The sequence below is a fragment of the Typopeltis vanoorti genome, chromosome 2 (genome assembly GCF_054136105.1).
Source record: "Typopeltis vanoorti isolate ZY-2024b chromosome 2, IOZ_Tvanoo_1.0, whole genome shotgun sequence".
Lineage (NCBI taxonomy): Eukaryota > Metazoa > Arthropoda > Arachnida > Uropygi > Thelyphonidae > Typopeltis > Typopeltis vanoorti.
Window position 1 is genome coordinate 176427772 of NC_143550.1, and position 19575 is coordinate 176447346.

The 19575-nt window shown below is 36.5% G+C and overlaps 1 protein-coding gene across 6 annotated transcripts in view; it reads left to right on the plus strand.

The window, feature by feature from the left end:
* Positions 1 to 19575, plus strand: part of LOC150109686 (uncharacterized) — a 576277-nt gene that overhangs the window by 534557 nt on the left and 22145 nt on the right. The window lies entirely within an intron of this gene.

The window sequence follows — 19575 nt, forward strand, 5'->3', positions numbered from 1 at the left end:
TAGCCTTATGCAAATCCTCCAGACCAGGGAATCTCTCTAACACCTATATCTTGATCTCTACAGCTAGAAAAATCCTGCCAGTAGCTTACCTACCACTGGCATAGCTCTTGAGATCAGTGGTGTGTGCAAGTATCCTTACCATATCGAGATGGAGGATACCATTAAGGAAGGATGCTTTATTTCTTATCCAATTCTCACATCCATAATTTAAAACTGGTTTGAACACTGTCTTGTCTACTAGTAGATTTCTGTTTTAGCTAATTTCTCTTTTATTATACATTTATTCAACTGGCTCCTCACCATTCCATACCAGCTTTGCTTATTCTGTTGTCTAATTCCAAATTTCCCATCATCACTAAAAACTCTGCCTAAATAGCTGAAATATTTTACCTGTTCTATGGGTTCTCCATTGAGAAAGCAGCTGAAGTTTTCTATTTTTTTTGCTTAGTTTAATAGTTTTGATTACTTTTTTATTTCTCATTTTCATGCAAAATGAGAAATAAAAATTAAGTTGGAGAATCCTGGAGACTTGCAATAGATGTATTTCAAAGTACAACATTATCTGCATAAAGCAAAGTTTATAAGGCAATCGATATAGGTGATGAATAAGAGTGGAGATAATGTGCATCCTTGTCTTCACATGATTTTACATCAAATCATCTGTGTTTCTTTTATTCTAACTGCTGGCTTACAGCTTAAATATAGACTGTGTATTGCTCAGTATAAATAATGCTCTATGTAACCTATATAATTGTGTTTTGAAAACCTTTCCTCTGGGCAACTTGTCGTGTGCGTTTTCCAGATCTACAAACTCAAGTATAGATACCTGTCATGTTCCCATAATTTCTGAACTATTTGTCTTAAACTGAAAATCTAATCCTTAGCATCCCTGTTTGGTCTGAACATAGCTTGTTCTTCTCCATGTTTCTTTTCCACAATATTTCTTAACCTCTTTTCAAGTATGTTTGCATATCTTATCTAGAACATTTAGTTGAGAAATTCCTCTGTAAATCTTAAATTCAGCTTTATTCCCTTTTTTTTATACATGGGTACTATGAGATCTTTATGCCAATCATCTGAAATTTGGCCTTCTGACTAAGCACTCTGAATTATGCAGTGCACCCACTGCAAAACTTTTATACCTCCATATTTAAACATTTCTGTTTGAATATCAACTATTCTAGCTGCCTTTCCACATTTCAAAGTTTTTTTTTATTGGCTTTTTCTATCTCAAGTATTGATATGTATCCTTCTTTGCATTCCTCTTTAAAAGTTTCTACCGTTTTCTGCCACTGCTTGTTTCATTTAACAGTCTCATTGTAATTACTTCAGACATTTAGGATATCCTTATCTTAAATTTTCCTATCACTTTTGTCATCTTTGAATCCTTTTGCAGTACTTTTCTCCTTTTCTAAAATTTTTCAATAGCCTCCAGAATATTTTGCCATCTTCCTGATATTTTCTATTTTTCTAACAAAATCTTCCCATGACTTTTGTTCAGCTTTTTTTATAACCTCCATCCCCTTTTTTGCTAAGAACTTTACTTATTCATATCCAGGACTGCTTCTTTAACATGTGTCCACCACCATGGTGTTCTTATTTTCTGTCCTTGCAGATAACTTCACCACATACCTCGTTAGCTGAATCAATGTTTTCTTCAGAGTATGCCATTGAGACTCCAAGGTTTGTCCTTGTTTTCGATTTGTTTAATTTTTACTTCTATATTGTTTGTATAGTTGAGTATAGTTTACCTGTAAAACTTCATGGTAGAAACAGTTTATGAACCAATAGTCCTGGAAAAGAAGAAAGCACATCAAAGGTTCCTGACAGGTATGCTAGCCAGTGTTTCAAAATTGCTAATGAGAATTCATCATGGACGACTTTGGTAGGAAGATAAATATCATGAACATGGCAAAAATGTTCTGGAGACCACTGAAAATGCTGAGAAGTAGAGATCACTTTAAGTGATTTGTTAAATGATATAAGAATTTTGAGAAGGTGATAGAAAATAATTGAGAGGAGTGGAATGAGGAATACTTGAAGAAAATAAAAGCCATCAGAAACTTGAAATGTGGGAATGCAGCTACACTTCATTATATTTGATCGGCTCAAATATGAGAGTATAATAGTTTAATCCTGGCAAACTGCATAAATCAGAAAATTGCCTGTCAGCAGTTGGAAATCCAGATGATGTAGAACTATTATAGTACTATTTATTTCTCTGTAAAAAAGGGAAATAAAGCAATGGGCATTTCCCTAATGAGTGTGCCAGATAAGATTTTTGTACGTATACTTAAGAAGAATTTAAGAAAAAAGAAATTGTGCAGGAACAACTAGGGTAAGAACAGGCTGGGATTGTATGTTTCAAATTTTTACTTTACGACATAGACAGCAACCAATGGGAATATTATAACAAGGTTCTGGTATTTATTTGGGTTTCATAAATCTGGAGAAGACATAAGGTGCCAAGAGAAAAACAGGTCAAAACCTAATTATATGGTGTAAATTGAACCTTATAAGGTATGCAGCATGTAGGCCATACTTAAATTGGAAATTAGCTGTTAGAATTGGAGAAGGTAAAGGTGTAAAATCAAGTGTAAGACATGAGTCTCAAGGTGAGGATAGGGCAGATGACTATCTCCACTGTTCTTCATCATCAATGAATAAAACTGGCATTAACCTAATATTGAAACTGCAAATGTTTACTCTCATCTCTGATTTATGCAGGTGATTTATACTTCGGAAAGATTAGAAATAAAGATAAGGCATTTATATGGAATAGAAACATCAACTACCAAAGGAAATGGATGAATCATGCTGATGATTAGTGCATCAAAAACACACATCTAAAGTTAAGCCAATATTTTGCATTTATCACCAAAGCATCTTCATTGCCGTGAAAAAACTATACTAAGCAATTACACACATTCATACTATCCAGAAGGCACACTCCTCTGTTATTCGCACATTCAGTTTTATTTCCATTTTTATAGTTCAGTGCTATGAGGGCTCCAGTCATCTGAAATTCAGCCTACTCCAATTGCCTCTCCACATTTTAATTTTTTGAAGGCTTGGTCTGTCTCAAGTATTGATGTGTATTCCTGATCACTTTTTTACAAACATCCATGCCCAAGGTGGGATTCAAATCAATTGCCTGTTGGATGGAGAGCAGACGTGTTTTATCCACAGCCAATCAGGTTTTCAAATTAGTGTTCGTTGAATGTTTTGTACTATCATGTTGCCACTGCTTGTTTCATTTACCAATTTTTTAGTGTAATTACTCCAGCCATCTAGAATATCTGTGTCTTCAGTTCATATGTCACTATTATCATTATTAAATTCCACCTTTTTCTATTAGTTAATATTCAGCAACCTATTATTAATAGTCAGTCATGTAGAATAAGTTAACCGTATGTATACAACATGCTATTTTTGTTTATTGGTTAGTAAGAATGTTTCAGATTCATAAAAACTCTTTTTTGATTTTAGATTTTTTTTTTAATATGGCGGACTTTAAAGTTGAAGAGCACCGTTTACGTCATTGCATGCTGTTTTTGTTTCACCCAGGAAAGAATGCTTGGTGAAAAAAACAAAAATTTGGTAGCCTACTGAGGCTGCCAAAATCATTTGCTCGACTTATGGAGATGTATTAAAGGTTAACAAATATCAGCGATGGTTTAGGAGATTTGCATAAAAAAATTTTGATGCTCTTAAGACTCTCGTTGAATTAGATCCAAAACAAACTATACAAGAATTAGCAGAGAAACTTAATTCATCATGGTCAACTGTCCAAGAGCACTTACATATGAGTGGCAAGGTTCTTAAACAGGGTGTATGGGTAATGCATGAACTGTCAGAAATCAATAAAGCACAGAGATGGGCGATTTGCAATTCATTGTTGACCAGACAACAAAATGATCCCTTTTTTGGAACGAGTCGTAACTGGTTCCATGCATGAACTGTCAGAAATCAATAAAGCACAGAGATGGGCGATTTGCAATTCATTGTTGACCAGACAACAAAATGATCCCTTTTTGGAACGAGTCGTAACTGGTGACAAAAAATGGGTGATGTATAAGAATAATAAATGCAAAAAACAATGGCTTTCTCCAAATCAAACTCCAATTCCAACACCTAAAGATGGACTTCATCCACAAAAGGTTCTGTTTTGCGTTTGGTGGGATATCATTGGAATTATTCATTACAAACTCATGGAACAAGGTAAGACTATCACAGCAGCCATCTACTGTGAACAATTAGAGCGACTACATCAAGCATTGTCAATCGAAAAGGGGTAATTTTGCAGCAAGACAATGCAAAACCACATTCTGCAAGAATGACTCAAGAAAAAATTAGGCAGTTGGGATGGGAACTTCTACCACATCCTCCATATTCGCCGGATATTGCCCCTAGTGACTATCACTTATTCAGGTGTCCTTAGAACACAGCATAAGAAATAAAACCTTCTGTTCGCAAGATGATGTCCAAAGGAGTTTGATATAATTTTTTGCCTCCAAAGAAAAAACTTTTTTCAAAAAAGGAATTCTAAACTTAGTAGATCGTTGAAATAAGGTTATAATTAACTATGGCGATTATAGAATTGAATAATGTTAATTTGTTCTTTAATAAAATTTATATTAAAAATTAGATCAAAAAATTGATTACTTTCCGGTCCCCCTTATAATTTCTGATATTCTTTTTATATAGACTGCATAATGTGAACTCAAAGAACTTTTTCATTCTGACTCTCATAGTTAAATTCAGTTGTGAAGGATAATGTCAGATGTTGTACAAAACAAATTGAACATGGCATTCAGCTAAAAGTTCTGTAATTTCTCTTGACTATGGGAACTCTCTGTATTTCCTTGATTTCTTTTTATTATTTTTACTCATTCATTTGTTTTCTTATCTCACTTTATTATATTTGCACATATCTTCTTCTAGCATGCAAGTTTCATGAAAAACTAGCTTTCCTTTAACATTGAGAAATTTCTAAAAATAAAAAAAAAGCACTATGCTCCCAAATTGTTTCGAGTTGAAAAAGAAAAAAAGTTTTTTTTTTTTCCTATGGAGCCTTTATAACAAATAGACTTTAAAAAAAAAAAAAAAAAAATTGAGATTTCACTTAAGGCATATGAAGGGTACATGGGGAAAAACAACTTCAGTCCAATTTTTGTGAATTCAACCTAATGCTGCCATCTGTTGGGGATTAAAGGAAGGGTTCATCTCATAAATACAACTTTCTGCATAAACAACCACAGTCCAGCCAAATGAACGGAGAATATTCCTTAAACTTGGGAAGAACACCCCCAGTCCGAGTGGTTGTATGGAAAAACAACTTCGGTCCAATCACATCAACTGTTATCACTATTGCAATAGCCATTATTTTGTTATCAGTGGTTTGTTGATTCACTACTAGTTTTGATTAATACTTTACTGTTTTGGTTTTACGAGTATTTTAATTGTTTTTTAATAATAAAAAGTAATGTGAAAATGATAAGCAATTATTCTAATAGTTCTAATTAAAGTGAAGCTGATACTAAAGAAAAACTCACAAAGAAACGAAAAAAGACAGGTAGGTTTAGAGATGTAATGAAAATTCTTCGTGCAACAATGCACGAAGTTGGTCCTGACTGTTTATGCAAAAGGTATCGTTGTTTCGAAACTATTCCTGATGCCGAACGAAAAAGAATTATTCGTGATTTTAACTTATTAGGGAACTATAATGACCAAAACTCTTATTTAAGTGGACTAATTACAATCCTTCCCATAATGAGAAAGCGTCCTAGAAAAGGAGTTGATGCGAGGGTGAACATGGCTTCATTTGCTTTTCGTGTCGGATTACTGCAAGACGGCAATGAGGGGAATAGCGAAGATGTCAGAATTTGCCATAAAGCATTTATTTCTTTGCATGGTATATCTGAAGAACGAGTGAAAAGGAATAAAAACTTTGATAAATACTGGTCAGTCACCTAAAGATGGGAGTGGTGAACACTTAAACAGACCCCACAAAATTTCAGAAGAGACTAAGAACAAAGTTAAAAGTTTTATTAAAAGTGATGACGACAACGTCGATGACCATCCTATAGATGATTGAAATAAATGATTATTTTAAAACTACAATATTTTAACTACTTAAATTTTTATTACTTTTTACCATATTTCATTTTTTGTGTATTATTGCTTACTTAATAAAGAAAAAACACTTACTAACCTTTGTTAGTATAATAATTCCCTTAGTACCTATTATCTTTAAAACAAGGGATGCGATGTGATCGTTATTTATAAATTAAATAATTAATTAATTAAAAAATCAGATATTACCAATCCGATTAATAAAAAAAATGTGCATAACTATTTTTTTATATAGGATTCACCGGGGAAAACCACTTCAGTCCGGCCATTTTGACAAAAAGGCCATTATTTGCCATTTGTTTTTTTAATTTTTAAGTACTATTTAAATTTATTATGCTTAATATACATGATATACTGAGTGTTCCTGGCAAGATCTATTCAAGTATACTTGAGAAACGGTTGAGAAGAATTGAAAGAAAAGCTGGGTGAAAAACAAGCTGGATTCAGACCAAATAGAGGCTGTCAGGATCAGATCTTCTCTTTACAACAAATAGTCAAGAAAGCATATGAATATAACTAAGATCTGTATTTAAGTTCTGTAGATTTGGAAAAGGTATATGACAAGGTGCCAAGAGAGAAGCTATTCAATACGCTACAGTTATATGGTGTCAATGGGGCATTGTATCAAGCAATACTTAGTCTTTATTTGAGTTGTAAGTCAGCAGTTAGAATTGAAGGAAGTACATGAAGATGGTTTAATGTTAAATCTGGTGTGAGACAAGGATGTACATTATCCCCTCTGTTATTCATTATCTATATGGATCACATTATGAAGGAAAGTGGTATTAAACATGATATCAAAATTGCAGATGTCAATGTCAGCTCTTTGCTTTATGCGGATGATGTTATACTTCTAAATAAATCCGCTACAAGTCTGCAAGATTCTCTGACTAAATTGAATATCTGTTGTAATAGATATGGTATGAAGGTCAGCAATAAAAAGACAAAGACAATGAAAATAGGCAGAATCATTGAAAATGTCAACTGTGTTGTGAATGCTACTTAGGCACGATTTTTAGTGAAGATGGTAAATTAAATATGGAAATAGACAACAGAATCAGCAAAGCTGGTATGGTGGGAAGTCAATTGAATAAATTCATATGGAATAAGAGAGAAATTAGCTGTATACAAGACAGTGTTCAAACCAGTTTTAACTTATGGATCTGAGAGCTGGGTCAGAAGTAAAACACTTGACCAAAGACTAGAGACCGCAGATATGAGAGTCCTGAGAAAGATTATAGACGTGAACAGATGGCATCAATGGCAATATCAAAAACGAGGATATTAGGAAAGAACTTGACATTGTCAGCATCCAGGAATGCATTAGCAGAGCTAATCTCAGGTCATATGGTCACTTAAACAGAATGGGTGAAGAAAGATTAGCAAAACGACCCAGAGGAAGACCGAGATATAGGTGGATTGATACAGTACAAAGTGACTTAGACAATAGAAATATAAGATCTGGTAATGTTGGAGTCGTGACAAGTAACAGACTGATTTGGAGGAAAATTGTAGATAGGATGTTAGTAATGATGTAATTTTTTTCATGTAGTACTATCATATCCTGTGTTTATTTTGTTATGCTCTGTTTACTTGCATTTTGGCAACAAGGAAAATTTAATACGTTTTTTTCGGAAGTCAATATCGTGGACTGAAGTTGTTTTTTCCCCTGCACCCTTCATATTAATATACATATCTATGTAAAATATTTAGAGGTATAGATGGTAAAATAAGATGGTTGACACCAGACTTGATCAAGACCAAGGCAGTATACAACTAAAAGTGATGGTCACAACATACCGACAACTGAGTGTAGAAATAACTATTCCCATCCTTATCTTACCCTGATGTCTCTATTGCATCATCACCCACAGAAAAAGCCAATCTTCTCGCTTCACACTTTGCTTCCAATGCATGCATAACTGACGATGATAAATGTCCCCCAACTATTCCAGACACCCAACATACAATGCCCCCTATATCCTTGTGCCAGGATGAGATCAGAAAAATCCTGTCCAAATTGGACACAAAAAAGTCTCCTGACCCTGATGGCATTCCCCCAGTTGTCCTGAAAGTTTGCACACCAGGACTGACTCCTATCCTATGTCGCTTATATATACTCTCTTACTCCACTGGAATCTATCCCACAAACTGGAAATTGGCCTATATTCAACCCATTCCCAAGAAGGGTGACAAGTCACTGCTGTCCAACTACCTTCCTATCTCGCTTACCTCAGTCCTGTCTAAAGTAATGGAAAAAAATCATCAATTCCCAACTCCTACACTACCTTGAAGACACCCACCTAATAAATGACCACCAGTATGGATTCCGTCATTGCCAATCAACAGGAGATCTGCTCACATATATTACCCATCTCTGGACAAATGCCGTGGAGAAGTTTGACGAATCTCAAATGGTTGTACTTGATATTCCCCAAAGCCTTTGACCAGGTCTGGCACAAAGGATTACTAAGCAAGCTACCATCATTTTGTAGTTGAATGCCAGCTTTCTGTCTGGACACACACTGTGTGTGATGGTGAATGGCTCCCTATCTCTCACCATCCAATTAATGCAAGGTTCTGTCATCTCACCAACCTTCTTTCTGCTATATATCAACGACCTACTTCAGTTGACCTCCAACTCAATACAGTTTTGCAGAGGACAGCACACTACACACCTTGCTTTCATTTGATAAACCTTACCCTACACAACTCGCCTCGTTCTACAGAACATCAACCACCACCTTCAATTCCGATATCGAAGCCATCCTACAGTGGGGTTTGGATAACCTGATCAATTTCGATGCTAATAAAACCCAGTACTGTCCTATTTCTCATAAAAACATTTTTTTTTCCCAGTATCCTTTTTGACGATACCCAAATTTCCAGACAGTTTCATATCTCTCTCTCTCTTCTTGGAATTACCCTCACATCAAACCTCTCTTGGCATACACACTTCACAACCATTGCATCCTCAGCTTCCAAAAAAATTGGATTTTTCTTTCACTCAAGGCGTTACTTCACCCCTCAACAGCTGTTAGCGTTATAAAAATCGCAAATCTGCCCAGCTATTGAATACTGCTCTCACATATGAGGTGGGGCCACCTAAAAGCTCCCTCAAAATGTTTGACTCAATACAGAGGAGAGCAATTACACTTATTAATGACCCATCTCTTACCAACTCTCTCCCCTCACTTTCACACAGATCTTTGGTTTCTGCAGTATGTATATACTACAAATATTTCCATGGGAAATGCTCATCTGAAATAACATCAATAATTCCTCCACTCAGTACTAAGCTCATTGGAACACATGCAGCTGCTGCTCAACATCCCTTCACAGTACACCTAGAAAAACAGAACAAGTTTTTTTCCCTCCTCCTTCATTTTTGCAACTTCTGCACTGTGGAACAGTCTTCCCCTCCCTGCTGTGTTTCCCGAGGAATACAATTTACAGTAATTTAATCAAATATAAACAAGTTCCTCCTTCCCTAACCCACTACCCATACATGGTACTAATGTACTATAGGTTGAACAACCAACCTCTTGTGTATGTGCACAACATTAAAATTAAAAAAAATATATAAAAAAAAACTTGCTGGCTGTTCTTGTTACTGGCGACAGTTCCCAAATTCATAACTAATGTTCATGCTCATCACCAATATTATCATCATAACATCCCCACCCCAGTGCAGTTAAAGACTCATTGCAGGAGAGCCGTTTGTCATATACACACAGCTCATCATATCGTACCTTAAATATATTCAAATTCTTTGCAGATACCATACTCTCGGGCAGTGCATTCCAATCATTCACAACTTTCTTTGCAGAATACTCGCTTCTCACTCCATTGCTCACACTCTCCTTATATAACTTCCAGGGATGATCTCTTGTTCTCTCAACTTTTTATAAAAAAACCTCTTCAATGTTAAACCTATAGCTCCTTACCAATTTGTATGTTTTTCATATCACCTCTTTTCCTTTCATCCACTAGACTTTGCAAATGATATCTTCTCAACCTTTCTTCATACCCAACATTCCAGAGTCCAGAAGCTACCTCAGTCAATTGCTTTTGGACCATTTCCACTATCTCTTCATCCTTTTGAAAACCAGGTGACCAAATTTGTGCCAAGTGGTCAACATGTGAACTAATCAAGGCCTTATACCAGGGGTCTCCAATGCATTGCCTGCAGGCCATTTTGAAAAAATAACTAAACATTAAAACGCGATTAAATAAAAAATAGTTTCAGTGAAGCCCACATTTCCCAGATTCACAAGGAACACTGTGCATTTGATACTTTACATAAAACCCTATAAAAATAAATATTAAATAGACATTCTTCTTCAGCCAGCAGCTAGCAGTAGATGGCTTTGTGACTGACATCTCATTGCATATGAATGACCTAAATACATGGCTACAATCCAAAGATCGACTGGTGCACACCCTGTTTGATCAGATCAAAGCTTTTGTGGCCAAGCTCAAACTTTGGGAGGCACAACTCGCAAAAAAAAGACTTAACTCATTTTCAGCTTCTCTCTGAGTCCAACTGTTCGTCTCTTGATGAATACTCTACAAAATTAGTCGTGTTACGAAATGAGTTCGAAGAGAAATTTAGTGATTTTTGTAACCAACAATCTTCTTGAGATTTATTTTCGATGCCATTCAATGTCAGTGCTGCCGAAATGCCAGGCTCAGTACAAAGAGCTGCTTGAACCCCTAAACAACTCTTCTTTGAGAGAAAAATTATTCAGTGTGCCCTTGCTTACATTTTACAAAGACTACATTTCTGAGGACGCATTCCCTAATCTTTGCCGGCATGGTTTGAAGATGTGCACTTTGTTAGGAAGCACATACTTATGTGAGCAGTTCTTCTCCAGAATGAAACATATGAAGTCCAAGACAAGAACTCAGATACAGACCAACATCTCGAGAATACTCTGTGCATAGTGACTTCCAACACTGATGCCAACATCGACAAGCTGGATAATGAAAAACATTGCCAAGTTTCCCATCAATATTGTAAAAAATGAATGTTCCTTCATTAAATTATCTTTTTTCAAGTATTGATTGTATTTACTTATCATGAACAACCCGACTCCTACCTACGCTCTTAAAGTTGAGTTTGTTTATTTTTATAGGATTTTATGTAAAGTATTAAATGCACGGCATTCCTTGTGAATCTGGAAAGCATCTTACAATTCTAAATACCACAGTATAGCTTAGTGGCCTGTGGGCTTCATTGAAATTTTTAATGCAGCCCGCACTGCCTGAAAGGTTAAAGACCCCTGCCTTATACAAAGGAACCGGAATCTCCTTTCCTTAACCCCACTATCCATACATTTGAATCGGGATATTCAGTTGCTTGCAGATGATGCAAAGTCTGTTTCCTTTATATCAGGAAAATAAAACTATGGCCCGCAGGTCAGATGCGGCCTGTGATATGATTTTATCCAGCCTGCCAATTGGACTGATATTTCGATAAGAATCCACAAAAAAAAAAAAAAAAAACACGGGGTGTTGATAGACCTTCAAATGGAAATTATTGAACTTCATGCAAATGAACTGATTAAAGATAAATACAAGGAAGGAAACTTGATGATTTTTATAAATTTTTGAACTCTGAGCAGCTCCAAAATTTGAAGAAATTTGCTTGTAAATTTATCTCTATTTTTGGGACAACATATCTTTGTGAACAACAAACTTTTTCCCAAATGAAATATATCAAGTCAGAATACAGGGCAAATTTATCTGATGAACATTTGAAATCGCTACTTGTGATAAGCACTTCAAAATTTGAACCTGGGTTTAATAAGATTTTAAAAACACAAACATAGTTACATCATTCACACTAATGGTTTTATTATAATTTGTGATAAAAATATGAGAATTTGCTGATAGTGTTCGTTGTCATTAATATATGATAATTAAATCTCACATACTCTGTAATCAGTTTTTATCTGCTTTCAATAAAACTCGTATATCTAGTTCTCGAGTTTTTTATTACTACGGCCCGCTGAACAGTGCTGAAGTACCCAGTGTGGCCCTCACAGCAAAAAGTTTAGAGACCACTGCTCTATATCATTGCCAGAATTCTTTGTGTTGTCCTCACAGTTTTGGCAATGTGTCCTCTGAATTTTAGATCCTTATCCTCTATCACCCCCAAGATCTCTTATTTCATTCACCTCCAACAATATATCCTCACGAAGAGTAAATTCTACATCCCATCTTTGTTTTCCAAATTTTAAAAACCTCACATTTCACAATATTGAACTGGCATATCCACTCCCTCCCATAAGCATTCAGTCAGTCTATTCCAGTCTTCTTTGTAAGGCCACAACATCTGCTCTACTCCTCATAGCTCTTCCCAGCTTTGCATCATCTGCAAACAACTGAATATCCCAATTCAAATCTTTTCAATATCATTAACATACATGTTAAACAGGTATGGCCCCAAAACAGTCCCCTGAGGCACATCGCTAGTCACTTTCCTCTTCTGCAGTATTACTTCTCCATACACAACTTGCTAATATATATCAGAGAGCCACTCTCCAATTCAATGCACTTGTTTAATATCCAACCCCATCTGCTCTAGTTAAATTACCACATGATAAGTTGATGGATATTGCAAAGGCTTTTAATTGACTGAGTATATATATATGTATATATATATATATATATATGTATATATATAGATACTACTGTGTATCTATTTTCCTCATCCATAGCTGTCACCTTATTGTAATAATCCTGATTCTCACTAACCCTCTCCAACACTTTAACCACTATACCTGACACCCAGATTGGCCTATAATCTGATGCTCTTGAGTTCTGTCAGCTCCTCTATGAAGCAGCACAATTTTGCATTCCTTCCACTCCTTTGGAACCTGACCCAAAGACTCACATTAATCAAAAATATACCAGGTTAGATAATCGACTCCCTGGAACGTCCCTTCAAAATACGTAATGATATATCATCACGTCCCACAGTCTTATTAACATCAAGTTTGCTCGATTCCCCATATACAGTACTTCTTGCTCACTCACAGTCTGCCTCTCTTCTCTCAAACTCTCCATGATGTCACATTCACAAGGGTGAGTGGACCTTTATGAACTACTCATGAAATATCTCAACTGTGTCCTCCACAACAGTTGTTCTCTTTTACCATTTTCTCCAATCGGTGTCATCCAACTAATTTTTTTTTTTTTTACCCATTAGCTAACTGCTGCTCATGCTGCACTTTTGCTACCCCTTACCAACCGATTTCATGAGTTTCTCTGTATTGCATTTTATAATCTCTTCATGGATCCATTTCACACATACCTTATTTAACCTTTTATACCCTTGGAATACATTTAGATATTGCTTCATCGAGATAGTTCTTAAATACACCCAAGCAGCATTTTTACCCAACTCCTCATTCCGTGAGAAGTTGGGTGGAAAAGAGATCAATGCTGCTTTCAATATTACTATTACTATTATTACGGGCAACTCCATGGAGTCATTAGACTCATCGAGGGAGACCCCAAATCATATTCATCACAACTATTTGACATTCATACAGTATCTATCATACCTCCCCTTAAACTCATTCACTGTCACAGCATCCACCACAGACTCAGGGAGCGCATTCCACTCATTCACTACTCTAAAAGTAAAGAACCCAGCTCTAACACCTTTACTAACCACACTTTTGCCCAGTTTCCATGGATGTCCCCTAGTCCTCCCACAGCCCTGTTCTCAAAAATATCTTCTGAATTAATTTTATCGAAACCCTTCAGTAATTTGAATGTCTCAATCATATCTCCCCTCCTCCGCCTATCAACCAATTTTTGCAACCCACAAATCCTCAACCTGTTCTCATACGGTTCATTCCACAGACCTGCTATCATCTTGGTCACTCGCCTCTGGATCCTCTCCACCTCCTCCCCATCAAGAAAAAACCTAGGTGACCAAATCTGAGCACAGTAGTCTAGATGAGGTCTTATCAAGGCTCGATACAGAGGAACAATAACCTGCTTGTCTCTGCTTGTCAACGTATTCTTCAGCAACCAAGTGATTTGATGAGCTGATTTGGCCACTTTTGCAATGTGTCCCCTAAATTTCAATTCCTTATCTACCAACACTCCTAAATCTTGTGCCTCATCAATTTCCTGGAGCACGGTTCCACCAATGCAGTAAACTGCCATCAATCTTTTCACCCCAAAATGCATAACCTTACATTTTGCCACATTAAACTTACATCCATTCTCCTTAGCCCAGACCTCCAATCTATCCAAATCATCCTGCAAAATTTTGACGTCATCTGCATTCACTATTGCCCTACCCAACTTCGCATCATCCGCAAACAAATGAACTGTTCCTCTCAGATCCTTTCCTATATCATTTATGAACAAATTAAACAGCAGTGGTCCAAGAACAGATCCTTGTGGCACACCACTAGTCACAGGCCGTCTTGTGGACTCTACTCCTGAGTAAACCACTCTCTGATATCTCTCCGTCAACCACCCTCCTATCCATCTCACCAACCCTATGTCCATTCCCATATGCTGCAATTTACTGATTAGAATTCCATGTGGTATCCTGTCAAAGGCCTTGGCAAGGTCCAGTAGAATCACCGTAAACCCATTACCCTTATCCAGTTCAGCCGTCACTGTGTTATAATACGTGAGCAAGTTACTGAGGCATGACCTACCCTTCACAAAACCATGCTGTCCCCGATACAGTATCCCATTTTCTTCTATCCAATCTTGTATTTTCCTCTTGACTATTTTCTCTAAGACCTTGATAATGATTCCTGTTATGCTGATTGGCCGGTAATTTTCAACAGCAGCCTTGGAACCACCTTTGTGCAGTGGAACTGTTTTCCCCTCTTTCCACCCCCTTGGGACTGACCCAGTCCTGAGGCTCGAATTAAACAAAATGGTCAAGGGCACTGACAATTCTTTGGCCGCTTCACTTACTACACGAGCTGGTATACCATCCAATCCCACAGATGTATTGACATTGAGGTTCTGTAATAGACTAGTTACCTCTACTTCATTCATCACAATTCCAGTATAAGCTGTTGGTTCTTCCATTCCTGCAAAGTCACCACCTGGATGATATACTCTTGCAAAGTGCTCGCTCAGTAATTCCACAATATCGACTGATTCGGTTACCTCCCTACCCTCAGCATTTTTTAAGATCATTCTACCATGAGCATTTTTCCTTTTACTTGCAACATATTGAAAAAACTGAGTTTGGGATTCTCTTTAGCCTGCGTGGCCAATTTCCTTTCGTAATCTGCTTTTGCTTTGGTTACCACCCTTGTTACCATCCTGGCCTGAGCTTTATACTGTTCCTGCGCCTGATGGTCACCCTTCTCCTTAAATTCCCTCCACAATTGTTTCTTTTTTTGCAGCTCAAGCTTAATAGTGTTATTCATCCATTTAACCCCTACTTGATTTATTATTCAGACTCTTGGTATACAGTCAACCATTGCCTCCTGCAAACAGTTCTTAACCACCTCCCATGCACTATCAACATCCAGCCCTTGCAGTTTTACATGCCATGGCATTGAGCCAAGCACACACCTAAGCTTGTCATACTTACCAGCCCGGTAATTCCACATGTACCCTGTCTTAATTGTAAATTCGACTCCTTTAGCCACCTCCCAAGTCATGACCTTATGGTCACTCTCACCAATTGGTGGCAACATGGTCATGTTCGTTACAGCCACATTCTCAGTTGCAATTACTAGGTCCGATAGTTGCAATATTCAAGACAAAAATCATCATCATCAAATTCCTGCCATGTACCCTCAAGGGGTGTACAGGATATGATAGTACTACATGAAAAATTTACATCATTACTAACTTCCTATCTACAATTTTCCTCCAAATCATTCTGTTACTTGTCAAGACTCCAACATTATCAGATCTTATATTTCTATCATCTAAGGCACTTTGTACAGTATCAATCAGTGGTGGCTGGTGAAAATTTTAAGTGGGGGTGCTGCATATACAAAAAAAATAATAAAAATTCCTTTATTAAAAATATTTCATCCTCACCACGAACAAACGCCAGTAAGAAAAGTTTCATATCAATAGCAATGACAAGCGCAAACCAATATTGGAGTTAGATCGCAGTGCATTTATTTCGTGTATTGATAATTCAAAAAATATAATTCTTTTCATATTTTCAACAGTGACACTCGTCATAATTCAGCCTTGTATCTATAATAAAATAAATAATTATGTTATTTTAACAACATAAAATAATATTGACAAAATATAGTTCATCACGCATGTGCACCAATAATAAACGTTTCATATATCACAGAAATAACGTGCGTAGGGATACTAAAATTGCACTGCCATTTGGGCAGTGTCTGAATGACGTAACATGCAAGGACAAGCGCAAACAAATATCGGCGTTAGATAGCAGTGCATTTGTTTCGTACTCTTAAGTGTTAATCGAACAATTCCAATTATTAACTATTCAATCAATGTCAAAACATAAGCTGTAGACTTTAACATGTTGTATTGCATTTATATAATGTTGTAAGAATTGTTATTATTTATAAACACAAACAAAATTTAAATTTTTCATTTTTTCCTTGTGGCTGCTGCAGTGTCGCAGTGCTTATGTACGGGCCGCCACTGGTATCAGTACATCTATATCTTGGTCTTCCTCTGTGACATTTCCTGCCAACCTGGCAGGGAACACTTGTTTGGCTAATCTTTCCTCTCCCATTCTATTTAAGTGACCATACCACCTGAGATTAGCTCTGCTAATGCATTCCTGGATGCTGACAATGTCAAATTCTTTCCTAATATCCTCGTTTTTAATATGATATTGCCATTAATGCCATCTGTTCACGCCTCTAATCTTTCTCAGGACTCTTATATCTCTAGTCTTTGGTCAAGTGTTTTACTTTTGACCCAGCTCTGAGATAAATAAGTTAAAACTGGTTTGAACACTGTCTTGTATACAGCTAATTTAGGTAATTTCTCTCTTATTCCATATGAATTTATTCAATTGACTTTCCACCATACCAGCTTTGCAGATTCTGTTGTCTATTTCTATATTTAATTTACCATCTTCACTAAAAATCGTGCCTAAGTAGCTGAAATGATGTTTGATATTTTCAATGCGTCTGCCAATTTTCATTGTCTTTGTCTTGTTATTGCAGATCTTCATACCATATCTATTACAACAGATATTCAATTTAGTCAGAGAATCTTGCAGACTTGTAGCAGATATATTTAGAAGTATAACATCCGCATAAAGAGCTGATATTAACGTCTCCAATCTTGATATCATGTTTAATACCGCTTTCCTTCATAATGTGAACCAATATAGATAATGAACAACAGATGGGAATAATGTACATCCTTGTCTCACACCAGATTGAACATTAAAACGTCTTGCTGTTCTTCCTTCAGTTTTAACTGCTGACTTACAACTCCAATAAAGACTAAGTATTGCTTGATATAATGCCCCATTGACACCATATAACTGTAGTGTATTGAATAGCTTCTCTCTTGGCACCTTGTCGTATGCCTTTTCCAGATCAACAAAACTTAAGTATGGATGTTTGTTATATTCTCATGCTTTCGCAACTATTTGTCTAAAAGTGAAGATCTGATCCTAACAGTCTATTTGGCCTGAATCCAGCTTGTTCTTCACCAAGCTTTTCTTCCACAATTCTTCTCAACCGTTTCTCAAGTATAAATCTTGGCAGGAACACTCAGTAGGGAAATACCTCTGTAATTCTCACATTGTTTTATTTATGAGAGCTCTACTCCGATCATCGGGAATTCGTCCTTCTGTCCAGGCTTTCTTACCTGTGCAGTGCAGCCACTATAAGACTTTTATACCACCATACTTCAGCATTTCTGGTCGAATATCATCTACTCCTGCTTCCTTTCCCCCATTTCAAGCCTTTTTTAATGGCTTTTTCTACTTAAAGTGTGGATATGTATTCCCGACTGCATGCCTGGTCAGTGTTTTTTTTTATCACTGTGCTGTCATCACTGATTGTTTCATTTAGCAATTTTTCAAAGTAATTACTCCATACTTCAAGGATATCTTTTTCTTCCGTTTTCATGTTACCTTTATCATTAACTCCCTTTACAGCACTCTTTCCTCCATTTCTAAGCTTCTTCAAATCTCCAGAATATCTTACCACCTTCTTGATATTTATTTTCCATGTTCTTGCCAAAGTCCTCTCATGACTTTTGTTTAGCTAGTTTTACACACTATTTAGCTTTCTTACATTTGTCTCTGTATTCTCTAAGATCACAAGCTGACTTATTTGCCAGGAACTTTTGATATGCTTTCCTCTTTTCCTTCACTGCCTCTTTAACTTCCTGTGTCCACCATGGAGTTCTAATTTTTCTATCCTTGCAGGCAACTTCACCACATACCTCACTAGCTGAATCAATCGGGGGTTTTCTTCAAGGCTTGCCACTGAATCTCCAAGGTTTGGTTCCTGTTCTCAAACTCTTTCATTTTTCCTTCAATAATCTTTGTGTATTTTAATCTACAGTTCACATCTGAGAGCTGCTCAACTTTTATTCGCTTTAAAACTTTCTTACATGTTATTCTTTTCAATATGAAATTCAATTTTATCCTGCACAAGACTAAATAGTGATCACTTCCAATTTCAAATCCTCTGTAGACTCTGGTGGCCTGCACCAGGGAGAAAACATCACTATCAACAATAACATAGTCAATGAGACTTCTTATTCCTTGCCTGACCACTCCGTGTGAATTTGTGCTCATTTTTATGTTGGAACATGGTGTTAGTAATAACCATTCCATGTCCTGAGCAGAAATCCAACAGATATTTGCCATTATTATTAGCTTTGCTCTTTTCTCCAAATTTTCCCAAAATATTTTTGTTTGTCTGACAATCACTTCCTACTCTGCTATTTAGATCCCCAACAAGGACCAACTTTTCCTTTTTCATTGTGTCAGTTGCTTTTCCTAAAGCCTCAAAAATTCCTCCACTTCTATCTTAGTAGAACCTTCTGTGGGACCATAGGCACAAATAGGTCTCATTGTCCATTTCCCCATTCTCATATTTTCCCACATTACTCTAATTGAGCCTGACTGCCATTCAAGAAGATTAGCCTTGTATTTTGTGTTGAATACTATGGCTACTCCTTCTTTTCCTTGATTGTTATTTCCTGAATGTAACATTTTGTATTTATTGCTCAGAAAGATCTCACCGGTTTTTGTCTTTTTTGTTTCAGTCACCCCTATTATGTCGATCTGGTACTTATCTAATTCCTTAGCTAGCTCCATTTCTTTGCCATTCAGGTTTCTTATGTTGATTGTACCGTTCTTTAACTCTGGTGAAGTTGTGTTGGGGTGTGTTTTCAAATTTGTTCCAGTAGCTGACTTTTTGCTGTTCGCTCTGGTTCCTTGGCGTAAACAACGGGGGCCTTGTT